This window comes from Sardina pilchardus, chromosome 4 (assembly GCF_963854185.1).
Source record: "Sardina pilchardus chromosome 4, fSarPil1.1, whole genome shotgun sequence".
In the NCBI taxonomy this organism is placed as follows: Eukaryota; Metazoa; Chordata; class Actinopteri; order Clupeiformes; family Clupeidae; genus Sardina; species Sardina pilchardus.
The window spans coordinates 5,089,841-5,097,340 of NC_084997.1; the positions used below are offsets into that span (position 1 = coordinate 5,089,841).

At 46.1% G+C, this 7,500-nt stretch overlaps 1 protein-coding gene across 1 annotated transcript in view; it reads left to right on the top strand.

The window, feature by feature from the left end:
- map2 (microtubule-associated protein 2) overlaps positions 1–7,500 on the top strand; it is a 58,073-nt gene that overhangs the window by 2,819 nt on the left and 47,754 nt on the right. The window contains exon 2 of the mRNA XM_062533791.1: positions 7,276–7,411. The gene's annotated coding sequence lies outside the window, so the exon portion shown is untranslated. The remainder of the gene's footprint in view (positions 1–7,275; positions 7,412–7,500) is intronic.

The window sequence follows — 7,500 nt, forward strand, 5'->3', positions numbered from 1 at the left end:
ACACACACACACACACACACACACACTGCACACAAGCCTGACATTTTGGCCAGTTAGCAAGAGGCTGTAGCCTGCTTTGTGGAACCACGTGTAAGCCTAAAAAGTAACCCCTGCCGACCCGTTGGTCTACAGCAGCCCTCAGCTGGCACCGCGCTGTGAGAGATGCCCTCTACCAACCCAACCAGCGCCACAAGCGTGAGCGTGCCACTGAACGTCCTCTGGCAGGGCAGCGATGATGAGGGGCTGAGCTGCAGCTGAGCGAGTGGAGGCTGTGTAGCTCATGCAGCTCCGAGGCCTCCCTGCCTCTGCGGCTGCTGTCAGTAATGGAGGGCTTTGTCAGGCCATGTTAAGAGGAGCCTCTGCCTGCCTGGGTAGAGGAGCGCTACTGGAGTGTGAAAATGAGAAAATCCATATGGCTCAGGGAGCAGTGTTTCTGTGCTCTGGGCAGTGGTAGCGCTGGCTCGTGCTCGGGGGAATTCAAAGGAATGGTGATTCTGCATTCCCGTAGGCCTATTATATAGGAGAGAGAGGAGAGGGTGAGATAGATAAAGACAGAGAGAGGTGGAGAAGGAGAGAGAGAGAGAGGATGAAAGGTGTAAAGGGTGCATGACAGTTCTAAAATCCTTAAGCTTTAAAAGGATGGGAAATAAGATGGGTAAATGTATGCAGTTGCATATCCTAGCATGTGCTTATGTTTGAAAACAGCACTGAACTTGTGTTTTGTTCTCATGCGTTTAGAGGACAGCAGTGGGGGAGTTTGGCTCTGGTCCAGATTTATTAATGCTTATGCAAAGCAGATGTTTTCTGGATTCTCCTGGTAGACACTGAAAGGATGTTCCCACTTTGCTAAGTTAATATTCCACTGTTGCATCCATCAGACGCATGCACAGTATCTCCTTACACATCAAACAGTACACCATGATGCAGCTCTTCCAGCCAACATGTCAATGCTCACTACTCTGAAGACGATGGAGTTGATATTTTCTCAAAAACCGCTGTGCTTTTTCGTCAAAGCCGATTTCACCAAGGTTGCACTCTCTAACGCCTCTGTTAGTTCAAAGGCGATGAAAGGCCGGATCAGTCCTTCACTGGCTCAGTGGGAGAGCAGCCTGGTCTGCAGCGGCAGGATTTTAAATTCATGAGAGGCTACCCTCTGATTCCCTGTTAAAAAAAACAACAAGTTTATTTTAACCCTCGCCTCCACAAGCGATACATTAAACATGGGCACAGGTAGCTGCTGGGAGTGGGGTCTGTGGAGGGAGAGAGCGAGGGGGGCGCTGAATTATACATATGTTTAAAGCATGACCAGGAGCTGAGAGTTAAAGAGGAGAATGCAGAGGTGTCCTCCTCCCCTGGGCTCCTCTTTAAAAATGTAGGCCCTCTCCACCGGTGCTCTGATGGGGTGGGAATGGGGGTTTCCTGCCAGACGCTGGCCATTCGAGGTATGGAGAGGTCGGCCATTTTAAAATAGGCAACTTTACACATCCTTGGACAAGCTGGAACTTACTTGACCTTCACTAAACCTGTCTAAAACTTTGTAGGACGTCATCTCAGGAGTGAATTTAATCTTTCCAGGCCAATAACTGGCTTAGCAACCAATGAATGACAGCCCCGGGACAGGGGATATGTGAGTGGTCAGGTGGCTATTGTTGCCATAGCAACTGTATTGATTTGAACAGTATTATCACTCTCTCAAAGCCACACACATTTATTTGGAAGTAACGTGTGCAGCTTCATGTTTGCAGACTCATCAGTCATATGTGAGCCTGTGGAGCTCTATGGTAGTGAGTCACCTGTAGACAGAGAGAGAGACAGAGAGAGAGAGAGTCACCTTAGCGATGATTCAGCTCTGCTAGCACCAGTGTATTTGTTTAGAGACTGATGTTTACAGGAAGGAGTCACGGGATCGCCTTTGATTAATGGAACCTAAAGCGTGGCGCGATTGTTATAAATACGAGTGGAAAAGTAAAGGCCCTTGTATAAACTGTGAAAGAGGGTGAGCACATGTTGGCCTACGTGTTGAGATTCAACAAACAGCCTGAGTGTGAATGTAGCTTTGATACGTAACGTAGTCGCCATGGCACTGAGGTGAGCATAGCAGTGCAGCATGAGGGGGCTTTGGGCCATCTGTTTAGCCTAATTACTGTGTGTTTTCTGGAGAATGGAAAGCTCACCATGGGGCATATTGCTCTCCTTCCTTTAATCTACACTAACAGATTATACCACATGTACAGTATCTATGTATTTGTCTATGGGGCTTATTGGTGTCCTTCGTTTAATCTACAGTAACAGATGATACCACATGTGTGTATGTATTTCTCATCATGCTGGTTCTCCTTGAGCCGTAGCCATCAGGGCTGGTCATCATTAAGGGTTGTAGGTGCCAGGCCACCGTGTCCTAAAGTAGCCTGGCCCACTGAGCCAAGTTGCTTACTTAGGCTGCTCATTGGCTCATGGGTGTGTGGGAAAGCATAAAAGCTCATTTAGATGCTATATGGTCCGAAAAATCACTTAATGACTTCCTGAAAGGGCAGTGGAATGTCTGCTACTGTGAGTGTTGTGGTCAGGGGCAGTGCTGCCAGGGTGGCCATTCTTTCCCCTCGCTGGCTGACCAGGTTGCTCACCCTGTCCAGGGACACGCAGGGCGTGAGTGTGTGTGAGTGTGAGTGCGAGCCCTGATGACCCTGCGGCTGGTGTTTGTGTTGTGTAGCTTATTTGTGTGTTTCTCTCGTGAACATGCTGTCTGAGGCCTATTTGTGGAGGATGAGTCATGGCTGAGAGTTGGCAGCATCTCCAGCAGCATTTGTTTGGAGCGCAGGAGAAAAGCGCTCGCTTTTCCGCTTGGGCTCCCCGTGGCGCTAGCTGCTGAGGCTTTTCTCTTTCTCTCTCCCTCTCTCTCTTCTCTCTCTTCTCTCTCTTCTCTCTCTTCTCTCTCTCCCCTGTGACCCTTTCCGTCTCACTCTCAGTCTCTCACTTGCTCCTGGCACCTCCACCATCTCCATCTTGGAGTCGCCTCTCCTCCTCTCCACAAACTCTCTCTGTGATTTTCTCTTCCTCTTGTTGACCTCTTCTTCCTCTTTCATCCCCCCACCCCCCCTCTCTCTCTCTCTCCCTTTCTCCTCACTCACTTCCTGTCGGCCTTCTGCTATCTCTCTCTTGACCCCTCCTCATACTTTTTTCTGTTTTCTCTCAAGGCCCTCACACACACACACACACACACACACACACACACACACACACACACACACTCCAGCCTATCAAAGGGAGCATTCTCCCACGCTCTCTTCTGGAGGAGATCTGCTCCCTGATATCTCTCTGGCCCTGACAACTTTACTGAACTTGGGGCAGCTCCCCTCTGAGCTGTGGCTTTAAGAGGCTGAAGGAGGATTACCTCTTAGGCTTTTCAGGGCTTCCAGGAACAACAGCCATGACTTGCTCTGTCACCATGGATGATAACTAAAGGCTCACAGGGCTGTTTTATTAATGTGCTAACCCATGGCTTTAGACACACACACACATACAGACACACAGACACACACCCATATGGAAAAAATATAGAAAAAACGTATATGCCAGCAATGTGTTTTATATACAAAACTTGTATGATTTACTCTTGAAAGTGGCCCCTTTCTCGTTTTCCTTATACAACGTCATATATAGTCCTTTACAAAGTTTTTATATGTTTCAGGTTTCACAGATTTACTAAGGATCTTATAATGGTTTCACTGTCATATAAAAACCTGATAGATATTTATATGACAGTGAAACCATTATAAGATCCTTGCTAAATCTGTGTAACTTGAAACATACAGTATAAAACATTGTAACCTGTAAGGACTATATACAGTATGACGTTGTATGAGGAAAACGAGAAAGGGGCCACTTTCAAGAGTAAATCATACAAGTTTTGTATATAAAACACATTGCTGGCATATACGTTTTTTCTATATCTTTTCCAACACACACTCACACACACACACACACGCACACACACACACACACACACACACACACACACGCACACACGTGCATTTGGAATATTCAGTAGAATTGTCCTCTTTCATCTTTCAGCAGAATGCGCCCTGCCACTGAGACACACACATACAGTACAGTATATTATTGTAGTGATGGGTTGATGTATTAGTTGCAGTACAGTGGTCAACAGTGTGGGTCATTTTCCGCTAAAGGGAAGCCCTCATGGGCCCCATCAATCAGGGATTTACAGCCCCCTCACATTCACATTCTCATTCTCATTCTCAGTCCCCCCTGAACCCCAGCACACATACACTACTGTAAATATATCAGTGTGTGAATAAGCAGACTAGCCTTGGGTCAGACTCACAGTCAGGATTTAGTGGGCTGAAATACTGCAGACTTCTTTATACTCACTGTTGCAACGCACACAGAATTCTGCCTTCATGGGTTCTATTTTATCAAGCGCACAGACATACAGTATAAAGCCCCATAGCTAGGAGGACATTCATAACCCTAATAGCTCATTCACTGGTTATGGAGCTTCTAGCAAACCTGGATGCTGGGTTATTATCTTACATTATATTTCATTGCATTAGATTATACTACATTTGACTGAGGCTTTTTAACCAAAGCGACTCTCAACATGGTAAACAATTTAAGCTAGAGTGTGATAAGTACAAGTTAGTGCATTAGGGCTATTTCCATACAGTCAAGTGTCAGTTCTAGTGATAAGTGCTAGCATTAGTAAGGCTAGGTGTAAGTAGTGCATGCTGGTGTTGTGCGGGTGTTTGTGACAGTGTGAAGCTATCTTCTGATGCCTAGTCACTCCCCATCGCCAGCGTAGAATTGTGGCTGTTCAGCTATGCTGTCCACGACGGAGGGGACTTCTCAAAATGGCCGTGGGGAATGCTTACTCATGCAAGTTGGTTGGAGGCAGAGCAGCAGTCCTCAGCACTTAATCTCCAGTCATCAGAGTCCATTAAGCCCTGTGTGACAGGGACAGCCCGATAAGAGTGTCCGTCCGTCTGTCCCGCCTGGTCCCGCCCGCTCCTTCCCCATCACAGCAGCATGATTTATGGCCACGGCTCCAGCCCCGAGTGCTCCCGAGCTTTTAAGCACTGCTAGATCTTAAAGGTATCGAATGGGAGCACTTGTATAGATGAATACGATTATGATTATTTCAATAATTCAAGTAGTGTTGTAGATCTTTTAAGTGCCATGGCAGACCATCGGAGACAAATGACTGGGCCAATAGAATTAGAGTTGAAATGTAAAGCGCTTGATTTAGAAATGATGTGAATTAACAAATTGTACCACACTGTTGTATGTTGTATCATACACAAAATGGCATCTGTTTGAACGTTTTGCTATTGTGTGGGAGCTATGATGCCATTGGAAGAGAGTGCCATTATAAGAACCAGCTCCTGGCTTTCTTGTTGGCCTACACCTTCCACATTCTGTTATTTTCTAGCAGTCTGCATTAGGGAGCGAAATGAGTGTGCTTGATGGCCATTACTTTCTGGCCATTCTCATGGCGCAGTGTGTAGCACCTTTCCCAGTTTGCACGTGTTGTGGCCTGTCAATCAGCTCAGTTTACCAAGATGGCAGCTCTGACTCTTGTGTACACAGCCCTGTCACTCGTATGTAAACAGAGACTTAACATCCAGCTCGCAGTCCTTCAATGTTGCTGAAATAATCTCATTCAGAATCAGAGTGTCTTGGTATTACTACATATGTGATGCATAAGATTGTAAGTATTTCCACATACCAAGCATTTAGCAAAACTGGATCAGATTTGAACAGATTTTTGTATGGCATTTTGATAGATTGTTTTTCCATTCATCCTGTACTGTGTTAATTACTTGATGGTTCTCTCGGATCATAGCCTACCCTGCCTGCAGCCCTGGCAACCATTTTGAGTCTTGTTCTCTCCACTAGCTGAGCTACTGACAGCTCATGAAAGCCCCTTAGGGAAGCAACCTTCCCTTGTGCCAGTGTGTCTCAAGTCAGTTGGTGCATGCCTGCCCTAAAACACACTCACACACACACACACACACACACACACACACACACACACACACACACACACACACACACACACACACACACACACACACACACTGCACAAAGAAAGGGGTGTTAAAGCAATACTAAAGAGTTTTTTGTACCTCAATATAATGTTCATCAACTTGTAACAGGGTGAACGTCTGCATTTCTGCATTCACTTCTTTCTCAGCTAACTGCACTACATGTATGTAAGTTTACCAGATTGGGTAGTAGTTCTGTAGTATGTTGGAATGAGGCATAAGAAACTACAAATTTGACTTGCTTTGATGTCGCAATACATCATACTTTCATAAAATCATGCAACATACAACATACCTTGTGTGTGGACATCGTTATTTGCTGGATAAACAAATAGCGTTTGTGCGACCTAGGAAAAGTGCTGTAGTGTTGCTTTAATGTTTAGTAGCCTGTAAGTATGTGTTTGGCTTTGTGATGTTCTACTCTGTGATGTCCACGGAACATGACATGTCAGTGAGAGGAAATCAGCCAAGACTGCCTCATTGTCTGTTGCACTGATGTAGCACAAGAAGCACACTGTCTGTGAAAATAGCTGTCAAGGTCTAACAGCTTACTCGTCAGAAAGCGAAATAGACCTGATGAATTGAACCACACTGGTTCTCAACATTGAAAACAGCATCGGCAGGTTTCACAAGATCTGACAGAGCAGATGAGTGCTCACTCACCTCACACAACTCAGAAGAACGCACCCTGTAATCGCATCAAGATACTAATTATTTAGAAAGGGTGTCTGTACCTCACACTTACAAAACACTTAAGTAGTGCACTACACACTCCAGCGCGCGCGCACACACACACACACACACACACACACACAGAGAGAGATCTCAGTAACTCAAAATAAAACTCGGAATACAACAATAAAACATTCTCCATCATTTTACTAAACAAATGACTTATTTAAGTCAGCTGTTCTCCTACTAATGACGTCTATTTATACCAGTTTCTGATCACATCTTCTCCTCCCAACTGAGCTGCAGCCCACTCACCCATTCATTGCTGTAATTGTGCTGTTGGCCTACTTGGTGTCCCCTCTGTCTCATGTGTCTGTCAGCTCATGGTGTGGAAGCCTCTGTGTGGTTTCTGCTATTTGTTGTGAAGTCTTATGTGTATGTGCCAGGCCAGTATGTGGAGCTGAGGCTAATATCCACATGAGTGGACAAGGAAGATTATTTCTATACTGTCCTTATCTTGGGCCTCTCCCTCTGTCCACAGGTGTAGATTGGACACTGTGTCTTGCTGAGCGTCCCCCGCTGGTTCCTGCACTATCCTGAGTCCCTACAGGGGAGCGAGGCCCTCACCTGACCCCACCAACACCACCAGCTACTGCAGCGTAGCACCACCTCAGCAGGTACAGCTGTGGCACCACGCGCATCAACACACACACACACACACACACACACACACACATATGCACACACACGCACACACACACACACA